This window comes from Carcharhinus amblyrhynchos, chromosome 26, assembly GCF_965287045.1.
Source record: "Carcharhinus amblyrhynchos chromosome 26, sCarAmb.v2.hapA, whole genome shotgun sequence".
Classification (NCBI taxonomy): domain Eukaryota; kingdom Metazoa; phylum Chordata; class Chondrichthyes; order Carcharhiniformes; family Carcharhinidae; genus Carcharhinus; species Carcharhinus amblyrhynchos.
Window position 1 is genome coordinate 5,525,042 of NC_137349.1, and position 11,855 is coordinate 5,536,896.

At 44.6% G+C, this 11,855-nt stretch overlaps 1 protein-coding gene across 2 annotated transcripts in view; it reads left to right on the top strand.

Annotated features, from left to right (window-relative positions):
• LOC145358517 (ephrin-A5-like) overlaps nucleotides 1-11,855 on the top strand; it is a 354,063-nt gene that overhangs the window by 325,032 nt on the left and 17,176 nt on the right. The window lies entirely within an intron of this gene.

Consider the following 11,855-nt stretch of genomic DNA (forward strand, 5'->3'; position numbering starts at 1 on the left):
TTCAGTATCAACTTTGAGGTGGTACAGTAGCCCAGTGGTTAGCGCTACTCCCTCATAGCGCCAGGAAACCGGGTTCAATTCCAGCCTTGGGTAAACTGCTGTGTGGAGTTTGCATGTTCTCCCCATGTCTACCTGGGTTTCCTTTGGATGATCCAGTTTCCTCCCAGACTCCAAAGATGTGCAGTTTAGGTTGATTGGACATGCTAAATTGCCCCTTAGTGTCAGGGGGATTAGCAGGGTAAATATGTGGGGTTACGAGGGTAGGGAATGGGTGGGGTTGTTGGTGCAGGCTCGATGTGCCAAACGACTTCTTCTTGTACTGAAGAGATTCTATGATTCAATGAACTCCATCTTCCCTTAGCATGGTGGCACAGTGGTTAGCTCTGCTGCCTCACAGCGTCAGGAGCCAGGTTCAATTCCCATCTTGGTCATGGTCTGTACAGAGTCTGTATGTTTTCCCTGTATGTGCGTGGGTCTTCTCCGGGTGTTCTGGTTTCCTCCCACTGTCCGAAAGACATGCTGATTAAGTTAATTTGTTGGGTCAAGTTTAGCATTGACGTGCTAAATTTTGCTTCAGCGTGTCTGAACAAGCACCAGAGTGTGGCGCCTAAGGAATTTTCAAAGCAACTTTGTTACAGTGTTAATGTAAACCTACTCATGACGTTAACAAATAAACTTACGATCTCCATATCCCTTGTTTCTAGTTGAAAAATTATTGCGCGCTGTCTTGAATATGTTCCAGAGTGAACCTCCACAGCCCTCTGGGGTAGAGAATTCCAAAGATTCATAACTCTTTGAGTGAAGATCTGTTGCCTCATCTCAGTCCTGACTGGCCGACCCCTTATTTTGAAACTGTGACCCCCAAGTCCTAGACATGTCAACCAAGGAAATGTCCACCCAACATCTACATGTTAAAAAATTAGATTGTGGATGGTATGTGTTGCTGGCCAGGCCAGCATTTATTGCCCATCTCTAATTGCCCTTGAGAAAATGGTAATGAGCTGCCTTCTTGAACTGCTGCAGTCCATGTGGTCTCGGCACACCCATAGTGCTGTTAGGGAGAGAGTTCCAGGGTTTTGAACCAGTGGCAATGAAGCAACATTCAATGTATTGCCAAGACAGGACTGTGTGTGGCTTGAAGGGAAACTCCCTGTTGGTGGTGTTCCCAAGATTTGATTTTTGATTTGATTTATTATTATCACATGTATTAGTATATAATGAAACGTGTTATTTCTTGAATGCTATATAAAGCATACCATTCATAGAGAAGGAGAGGAGAGAGTGCAAAATGTAGTGTTATAGTCATAGTTAGGATGTAGAGAAAGATCAACTTAATGCGAGGTAGGTGCATTCAAAAGTCTGATGGCAGCAGGGAAGAAGTTGTTCTTGAGTTGTTTGGAACATGACCTCAAACTTTTGTATCTTTTTCCCAGTGGGGGATTATGCTGGCTGCTTTGCCGAGGCAGTGGGAAGTGTAGACAGTGTCAATGGATGGGAGGCTGGTTTGCGTGATGAACTGGGCTTCATTCATGACCCTTTGTAGTTTCTTAAGGTCTTGGTCAGAGCAGGAGCCATACCAAGCTGTGATACAATCAGAAAGAATGCTTTATATGGTGTATCTGTAAAAGTTGCTGAGTCTGTTTCCAATCCGTCAAGCTCCTTAAGAATTTCATATATGTTTTAATAATCACCTCTGATTCTTTTAAAGTCAATGGAATAGTAGCCTAGTCTAATTAGTCTCTCCTCATTGAACAATCCCCTCATCCCTAAAAGAAAATCCCTGGAATCCATATAGTGAACCTTCCTCAGACTCTCTCCAAGGCAAGTATGTCCTTCCTCAGGGCAATGAAACCAAAACTGACCACAATATGTTGTCACCACTCTTCGCTTGGAGAGGTTTCTCTTGAATTACTTATCAGATTTATTAGTGACTTTGTTTGATTATGGCCTCTGGTGGACCTCTGGACTGGTTGCTGTTCTGTGCTGAGGGGGGATGATGGCCTAATGATATTATCGCTAGACTATTAATCCACGAGCTCAGCTAATGTTCTGGGGACCCGGGTTTGAATGCCACTACAGCAGATGGTGGAATTTGAATTCAATAACAAAAATCTGGAATTAAGAATCTACTGATGACCATGTAACCGCTGTCAAAAGATAAAGGAAAAATACTGCAGTTGCTGGAATCTGAAACAAAAACATAAAATGCTGGAAATGCTCAGCAGCAGGTCTGACACCATCTGTGGGGAGAGAACAGAACCAACATTTTGAATTTAGTTTAAAGTTTATTGATTCTTTTAGTCACAAGTAATGCTTACATTAACACTGCAACGAAGTTACTGTGAAATTCCTCTAGTCGCCACACTCCGGCGCCTGTTTGGGTCAATGCACCTAACCAGCACATCTTTCAGAATGTGGGAGTCTACATGACTCTTCATCCAGATTAGATGGCTTTATTCTCTCCGTAAGAAGTCTGACAACACCAGGTTTAAGTCCAACCGACTTATTTGATAGTAAACTCACAAGCTTTCGAGGTTCCCCTCTTCGTCAGGTGAATGAAGAGTTCTGGCCTCAGACAGCACATAAAGCAGGTAAGTCCTGATGAAGGGGCAGTGCTCTGAAAGCTTGTGCTACCAAATAAACCTGTTGGACTTTAACCTGGTATTGTGAGAGTACTTGTCCTGATATTGTAATGGATGCAATAATGGGGTGGCATGGTGGCATAATGGTTAGCACTGTTTCCTCACAGTGCCAGGGACCCAGGTTCGATTCTCAGCTTGGGCCATTATTTGTGTCGAGTTTGCACATTCTCCCTATGTCTGCGTGGGTTTCCTCCGGGTGCTCCGGTTTCCTCCCATAGTCTGAAAGACTTGCTGGTTAGGTGCATTGGCCATGCTAAATTCTCCCTCAGTGTACCCAAACAGAAGCCGGAGTGTGGCAACTAGGGGATTTTCACAGTAACTTGATTACAGTGTGAGTGTAAGCCTACTTGTGACTAATAAATAAACTTTACTTCAGCCTGCTTTATTTTAAAGAATATAATCTGACGTTATGGAAATGAACATTGTCGGAGCTAATGCAATCCGTTTCCTTTATGTACAACTCCTGGGTGTCCCCATGTAAACAGGAGTCAAATGAATTTGAACCGACCCAGTTTAGATCAACATCATTTCTTTGAAAGAATAATGACCTTTGACCCCTCCCCGCTTGCTCATTCTCGTCAAAAGAGGAAACAGAATGAGCTTCACGGATATATTGAGCTGGGAACAGAAGGAGGTCCTCCTGGTGATGGTGGAACAAGTCCGGATGTGGACAGCCCATGTGTGGCTCACATTGAACATCCTCTGAAGGCCTTGTACCTTTAAGACATTCGACCTCGTTCAGTAAGATGAACCTGAATTTCCATCCAGCTACATTGTACTGCTGTATCCCAGAGCCAGACAGAGCGACTCTCTTATCTCTGGACAAAGAGTGTGTCTATCAGACCTGCTTTTACAGACATCCCAGCTGACTACAAAGGAACAAGAAGGACAAAAACTAAATTCATCTCGTCTCACTGGGTGAGCGCACCCTGGCCATGCTTTGTTCATTTTCCTTTTTTTTCGCTGTTGAGGTCCACTGCACACGGTTTAGTCAGAGATTGACATCTGGGCAAACTCCTTTTAGAATTTCAAAATGCTTTAACCCCTTTTCAGCCACATGTGATGACACTGCGGTGCGGTGAATGCAACATGTCAAGTCTCATCTCGATGATTCCAAGGTCACTGTTACATGACCTTTATACGGGCTCCTGTTGTCACTTAAAATCGGCAGCTAAAAATACAACCAGCCTCACTTCTGTTCCTTCTCTTAAACCATTAATACTGTCCGCACTGTTTGGAGGGAGAGCCTATGTTGCCTGTTGCCACTTTTACCGAGAATATTGGCAAATAAACTCTACAATTCGAGACTTAAAAGAATCATAGAAACCCCATAGTGCAAAAGGAGGCTGTTTAGCTCATTGAGTCTGCACCGACAACAATCCCACTCCAGACCCTATCCCCACAACCCCACACATTTACCCTTCTCTAATCTACACATCCCAGGAGGCTGAGGGACAATTTAGCATGGCCAATCAACCTAACCCGTGGATCTTTGGACTGTGGGAGGAAACAGGGGCACCCAGAGGGGACCCACGCACAGGGGAGAACATATAAATTTCACACAGATTCCCAAGCCAGGAATCGAACTCAGGTCCCTGAAACTGTGAGGCAGCAGTGCTAACCACTGTGCCATTGTGTCACCCGAAACTCTGTAGCTCTCTGCCAGTTTAAGATGCTGCTCTTTCACCTGACTAGTATATCCTTTTGTGAACTGGCGTCACATTTGATAATGCTTCCGCAAAGCATCTTGAAATGTTTTACAATGCTTAAAGTGCTATATAAATGCACGTTGTTGTTGTTCGAACTGTGGGGGGCAGGATTGGCCATAATGGTGACTGTAATATGATAGCATTGCACATTAAGTTTGAATGCAGAATCATTCATTTTGAAAGTGGGGCCAGGATTTTCCAATCCCCTCTCCCCCACTCCCCCGCCCCTCACTGCACAGCAGGTTGATGCAGCGAATTGGTGAGATCGTCCAGGCCTACCAAAGTCTCTGGGCTTTTGCATGGCTCACACACCTCACCCCACCACAGGCTGGGCATCTTTACTGGGACCAGAAGATCTCGCTAATGGGAGGGGGGGCAATCCCCCCTTAGGGTCTTAATCTGAAGAAAGAAAGTTATGACGAAGGTATGCCATGGTGAATTGGGAAAATGCACTCAAAGACTTGACAGCGGACAAGCAATAGTTAGTCTTTAAAGAAATACTACACCGTCTACAACAGATATACATTCTTCTAAATCACAAATACCCAAAAGGGAAAGGTAAATTAACCATTGTCAATGAAATAAGTTGAAGACCTCAATCAGATCGTCCCCTCAATCTTCTCTGATCCAGAGGAAACAACCCAAGCCTATCCAACCCCTCTTTATAACTTAAGTGTCCCATCCCAGGCAACATCCTGGTGAACCTCCTCTGCACCCCTTCCAGTGCAATCGCACCCCTTCTATAATGTAGCAACTAGAACTGCACATAGTACGCTAGCTGTGGCCTCACCAAAGTTCTATACAACTCTAACATGATTTTGTAATCTGTGCCCCAATTGATAAAGGTGAGTGTGCCAAATGCCTTTTTCACCACCCTATTAACCTGCCTTTCCGCCTTCACAGACTGGTGGACAAACACGCCAAGATCCCTTTGTTCTTTGGAACTTCCCAGTGCCAGACCTTTCACAGTATACTTCCTTGTCGAATTAGTCCTTCCAAAGTGTATCACCTCAGGCTTTTCAGGATTAAATTCCATTTGCCACTTATCCGCCCATCTGACCATCTCATTTATATCTTCCTGTAACCCAAGACACTCAACCTCGCTGTTACCCTCCCGGCCAATCTCAGCGGCAGACTGTAGAAGTTTCTTTAGGCGTGGGAAAAGGAGAAGATTAGCTTTGACAAATGTGAGCTCATTGCAGGCTGGGAAAGGAGGAGAATCAGGAAATGGTGAAGAAACTAAACAGCTACGTTGTGCTTGCCTTCACGGATCTAAATACAGAAAACCTTCCAGAAATACTAGGCAACCAAGGGATTTGTGAAACTGAGGAAGTAAAAGAAATTAGTTCTGGTAAAGAGATAATACTTGAAAAGTTACTGGATTGAAGGTTGATAAACCCTGGATTAGATGAGCTTTATCTCAGAATGTTGAAGGAGGTAGCTGGAGTTACAGTGGATGGCTATTGGTGGCTATCTTTTCAAATTCTTTAGACTTTGGAAGGATTTGTGCAGAACAGAAGTAGCAAATGTAACCCTACTATCTCAGAAGGGAGGAAGAGTGAGAACGGACAATGGCAGAACTGTTAGTCTGACATCAGTAGTAAGGAAAATATATTATTATGGATGTGATAACTGGACATTTTGAAAGAAATGATACAATTGGGCAGTGTCAGCATGGATTTATGGAAGGGAAATCATTCTGACAAACTTGTTGGAGAGTTTTGTGGATATCTCTGCAGCATTGATAAAAGGCAAACCAGTGGATGTGGTGTATTTGGATTTTCAGAAGGCTTTTTGAGAACAAAGAATCATAGAAAATATAAGTAGGAGGAGGCCATTCAGCCCTTCGAGCCTACTCTGCCATTCATTATGATCGTGGCTGATCATCCAACTCAATAACCAGGTCTCATCTTACTCCCAAGTCGTTTGATCCCATTAGCCCCAAGAGTTGTATCCAACTGCTTCTTGAAAGCACATGTGGGGCATGTTTTTCTCCCTCTCCACGGCATGTTTCACAGCGATAGGAGATGGTACACTGCTTGTTGGCAGCAGGATCTCATTGTCCCGCCATTGTCAATGGGGTTTCTTGTTAAATGCACCCCTTGCTGCTGGGAAACCCACGGCTGGGGTACACTGTCGGTAAGGCTGTAAGATCTCACCGGCATAAACAGCAGCAACATTTTGGTGAATGGTTTGGCCTCAACTGCTTTCTGTGGCAGCTCACCACTCTCTGGATGAAGAAATTCCTCCTCATCTCTCATCTAAAAGGTTTACCCTGTATCCTTAAACTGAGACCCCTGGTTCTGAACACCCCCACCATTGGGAGCATCCTTCCTGCATCCTGTTAGAATTTTATATTTTTCTATGAGATCCCCTCTTATGCTTCCGAACTTCAGTGAATACATGGATTACATAGAATCTCTACAGTGCAGAAGGAGGCCATTCAGCCCATCAAGTCTGCACCAATCACAATCCCACCCAGGCCCTATTCCTGTAACCCCACACATGTACCCTAGTTAATCCCCCTGACACAATGGAGCATTTAGCATGACCAATCAACCGAACCTGCACATTTTTGGACTGTGGGAGGAAACCGGAGCACCCCGAGAAAACGCACGCAGACATGAGGAGAATATACAAATTCCACACAAGCAGCGACCCAAACTGGGAATTGAACCCGGGACCCTGGCGCTGTGAGGCAGCAGTGCTAACCATTGTGCCACCGTGCCACCCATCCTAACTGACTCAAACTTTCCTCATACGTCAGTCGTTATCCCAGGAATTAGCCTGGTAAACCTTTGCTGCCTTCCTCTATAGCAAGGACATCCTTCCTCGGATAAGGAGACCAAAACTGCACACAATATTCCGAGGCCTTTCATTATTACAGCAAGGTATGCCTGCTCCTGATTGGATTAGAACCTTTGTCTCTAGAACATTGAGGAAACTTGGTCTGAGGGGTGACTGCATTGAAAATCCTTACAGGGTTTGACTAGGTGGGTGTAGATAAGGCATTTCCCCTGGCTGGTGAGTCTAAAACCAGTGACATAATCTCAGAGTCAGGGGTCAGCCATTTAAAACTGAGATGAGGAGAAATTTAGTTTACTTAGGATGGTGAATCTTCCGAATTCTTTACCCAGAGGGCTGTGGAGACTCAGTCGTTGACTATGTTCGTGACAGAAATGGGTAGATTTTCAGAGATCAATGACATTAAGGGAGATGGAGATAGTAGGGTAAAGTGGCACTTAGATAGAAGATCAGCCGTGATCAAATTGAATGGTGGAGCAGGTTCAATGGGCCGAATGGCCTGCTCCTATTCCTATGATTGACTGGGGACATGTCAGAAAAATGTGGAGGCCTGGTGCGCAATCTCTCTAATACTGGTGAAGGTCAGGTCTGAAGTTCATACCTTTCGGATCGTGACCATTCCTGCGACTGGCGGGATTGGAAAATCCCAAATTTTAGTAAAAGTGTAAGTGGAATTCACAGGGCAACAGGGAATAGAAATGATTGGAGTAGGCCAATCGGCCTCTTGAACCAGCTCTGCCATCCGATTGGCTGACCTTCCACCCCAACACCAGCTTCCCGCACTGCCCCCCACGTCCTTTGATGTCATCGGTGTCTAGAAATCTATCCACCTCTGCTCTGAAAGGCACATTTCCTCCTCGGAAGGATGTGAGTGAAGCAGGTCGGTTTCTTAAAGTCTATGAAGTCTATTAGTGTCACAAGTAGGCTTACATTAACACTGCAATGAAGTTACTGTGAAAATCCCCTAGTCGCTACACCCAGATGCCAGTTCAGGTACACCGAGGGAGAATTGAGCTCGGTCAGTGCACCTAACCAGCACATCTTTTGGATTCTGGGCGGAAACCGGAGCATCCAGAGAAAACCCACGCAGACACGGGGACAATACGAGTGACCCAAGCCAGAATCGAACCTGGGTCCCTGGGTGCAGTGAGGCAGCAGTGCTGACCACCGTGCCACCATGCCACCCTAATGGAATGGACACCATATAACTAGTTTTTCATTCCAGACGGTGTACAAGATGGCGGCGGAGCGAGGTGGCTGCTTGCAAGCTGTACCCAGCATACCCTCTAATTCTATCTTTTACTCTCGTTCTGTTCTTCTAAAGCTTTATTCTAATTCTTTCAAACTCTCTAACAATGCTTTAACATTCTGCACTCTCTCGTTTCCTTCTCTATGAACGGCATGCTTTGTCTTTATAGCGCTCAAGAAACAATACTTTTCACTGTATGCTAATACATGTGACAATAAATCAAATCAAAAGACTTTGCGACTGAATTGAATTTAAAATCTCCAGCTGCCCTGGGGGATTTGAACTTAATGCCCCAGAAGTACAAATCCAGGCCTCTTGTTACTAAGCCAATAGTGTAACCTCTACGCTGTTATTCAATCTGGCAGCAATCTCAGGAATGTCAAGGGAAAAACATTCCTGCTCTGGTAGTGGGTGAGTGTAGCAAGGCATGAATTTTCTATTTCCACTTAAAATGAGCTCTTGTTGCTATTAAAGTTTATTTATTAGTCATAAGCGAGGCTTACATTAACATTGCAATGAAGTTACTGTGAAATTCCCCTAGTCACCACACTTTGGCGCCTGTTTAGGTCAATGCACCCTAACCAGCTGTGTGCAGTTCTGGAATCCACTTTATAGGAGGGATGTGATACCACTGCAAAGAGGGGATTCACCAGGATGTAGCCTGGGCTGAAGAGTTTTAGTTATGAAGAGATAGGCTGGATAGGCTGGGGTTGTTTTCCATGGAGCAGAGACTGAGGAGGGACAGGATTGAGATTCATAAAATTGAGGGGCGTGGGTAGACGGAAAAAAATTCCCTCCTTGATAAAGGGAACAATGATCAGGGGGGCATGGATTTAAGTTGCGGGGCAGGAGGTTTAGAGGGGATGTGAGGGAAAATCTGTCCAACTGGAAGGAGGAAGAAGGCTGGTAGGAGTCTGGACTCATTGCCTGAAAGGGTGGTAGAAGCAGAGGCCTTCATAACATGGAAGAAATATTTAGATGCGCACTTGCGATGTTGAGGCAGGTAAGGCTATGGGCCAAGTGCTAGGAAATGGGAATATTCATTTATTTATTTAGTTTTCAGTGTCACAAGTAGCCTTAGATTAACACTGCAATGAAGTTACTGTGAAAATCCCCTAGTTGCCACACTCCGGCGCCTGTTCGGGGACAATGAGAGAGAATTTACTGTGTCTGATACACCTAACTGACACATTTTGCTGACTGTGGGGGGAAACCGGAGCACCCAGAGGGAACCCTCACAGACATGGGGAGAATGTGCAGAGTCCGCACAGACAGTGACCCAAGCCGCGAATCTAACGCGGGCCCCTGGTGCTGTGAGGCAACAGTGCTCACCATTGTGCCACCGTGCTGCCCTAAATAGTCGATGGTTTGTCTTTGGCCAGTGCACACGCTGTGCTGTATACCTCTATGACTCTGTAATGATGCCCCCACCCCCCACCACCCCACACCATCCCAACCGAGTGTTGAAATAACTCAAGGCACAAAAGTCAGTTTTAAATCCCTGCGTCAGTGATTTAGGACAAGGAGTTAGTCAGAATTTCAATTCCTCGTCAGTAAGTCAGCAATCCGTACTGGAGAATGTTTGTGAATGATCACGTACAAATCTGTGATGCTCCTCACAGCTGGTCAGCATTCTCCGTCTGTGCACACACTGGGCACTGGGAACAGCTCCTGTGGACTGTCTGTATCCTGCAACTGTGGCATGACCTTCAGGAGAGGAGAAAATTGATAAATGTTTCTTTATTTGAAGCTATTCCAGCGGAATTATAAAATGGGTAATTTAGAACATTAAATATTTAATAAATATAACCAATTACCCTTGCATCTCCAGTCTTTAGTAGCAGATATTTCAATGGTTCTATTATTAAAGCAATTATTCTGAAAAGAGATGTTCTGTTGAATGTCTCATCAAATTATATAAAATATTAAATGGTATAGGGAAGGTAAACCCAGATTATTGCTTCAAAGTAAGACAAGAAAATAGGACCCGAGGACATAAATGGAAATTTTTGTCAACTCAACTTTGAATAGATATCAGCAAAAATTTGCCTATTCCCTCAGGGATGTTTAGACTGATCCATCAAGTTAGAAGGTGGACACAAAAAGCAAATGCCACGACCAGTAAGCATGAACTTCAGTGAATTAATCTTCCTATTGAAAGGATTTCATTGCATGAAGTTCAAGGGCAGGATTTTCCAGCCACGCTCGCCCCAAGACCAGAACTTTCCACTCCAAGGTCAACGCCCTGACCCACTAATGATCCCTGTGATGGGCTGCAGAAGAAATTTCCACCCACAAAACACCTGAAATCACTTCACAAGGTGATTTGGGAGTTGAATACAGGAGTTGAGATATATTTTGAAGTTGGACAAGACATTGGTAAGGCCACACTTGCAAAGCTGTGTACAGTTCTGGTCACTCTATTATGGAAAGGATATTATTAAACTAGAAAGGGTGCAGAAGAAATGTACCAGAAGGCTACCGAAACTTGATGGTTTGAGTTATAAGGAGATGCTGGACAGACTGGGACTTTTTCCTCTGGAGCGTAGAAGGCTGAGGGGTGACCTTATAGAGATCTATAAAATAATGAGGGTTCATAAGCAAGATAGATAGTCAATATCTTTTCCCAAAGGTAGAGGAGTCCAAAAGTAGAGGGCATAGATTTAAGGTGAGAGGGGAGAGATACAAAAGTAACCAGAGGGGCAATTTTTTCACAGAGGGTGGTGAGTGTCTGGAACAAACTGCCAGAGATAGTAGTGCAGGCGGGTACAATTTTGTCTTTTAAAAAGCATTTAGACAGTTACATGGGTACGATGGGTATAGAGGGATATGGGCCAAATGCGGGCAATTGGGATTAACTTAGGGGTTTACAAAAAAAGGGAGGCATGGACAAGTTGGGCCGAATGGCCTGTTTCCATACTGTAAACCTCTCTGACTCTATGGCACGCAATCGATTCGCAAGTGTTGTTTTATAGGCAGCCATTTTGTCAACAGCCCAATTCCATAAACAACTCTGTGCAAAATGGCCAGCATTTGGTCAAAGATTAAACGTTGGCAAGGACACACTCCATTCAACAGGCTGGAATTTTAGCAGCACACCTGCCCCAACATCGGGGCGGGCGAAGCTTGCAGAACGGCATTCTCCTTTGGCCTTGGGCGGGATCTTACGAGCCTCGTGCATGCGCAGCAGTAAAATTCCAGCAATAATGTCTATGATGAATCATACTATGGGCTTTATAATGACTAGAGCAATGGGCTCGATAATGAATGGCACTATGGGCTCTATAATGGTGATAGCTGAGTGATATTATCCGTGGACTATTAACCCCGAAACTCAACTAACATTCTGGTGACCTGGGTCCGAATCCCACCACAGCAGATAGTGGAATTTGAAGTCAATAAAAAAAAAATCTGGAATTAAGAATCGACTGATGACCATGAAACAATTGT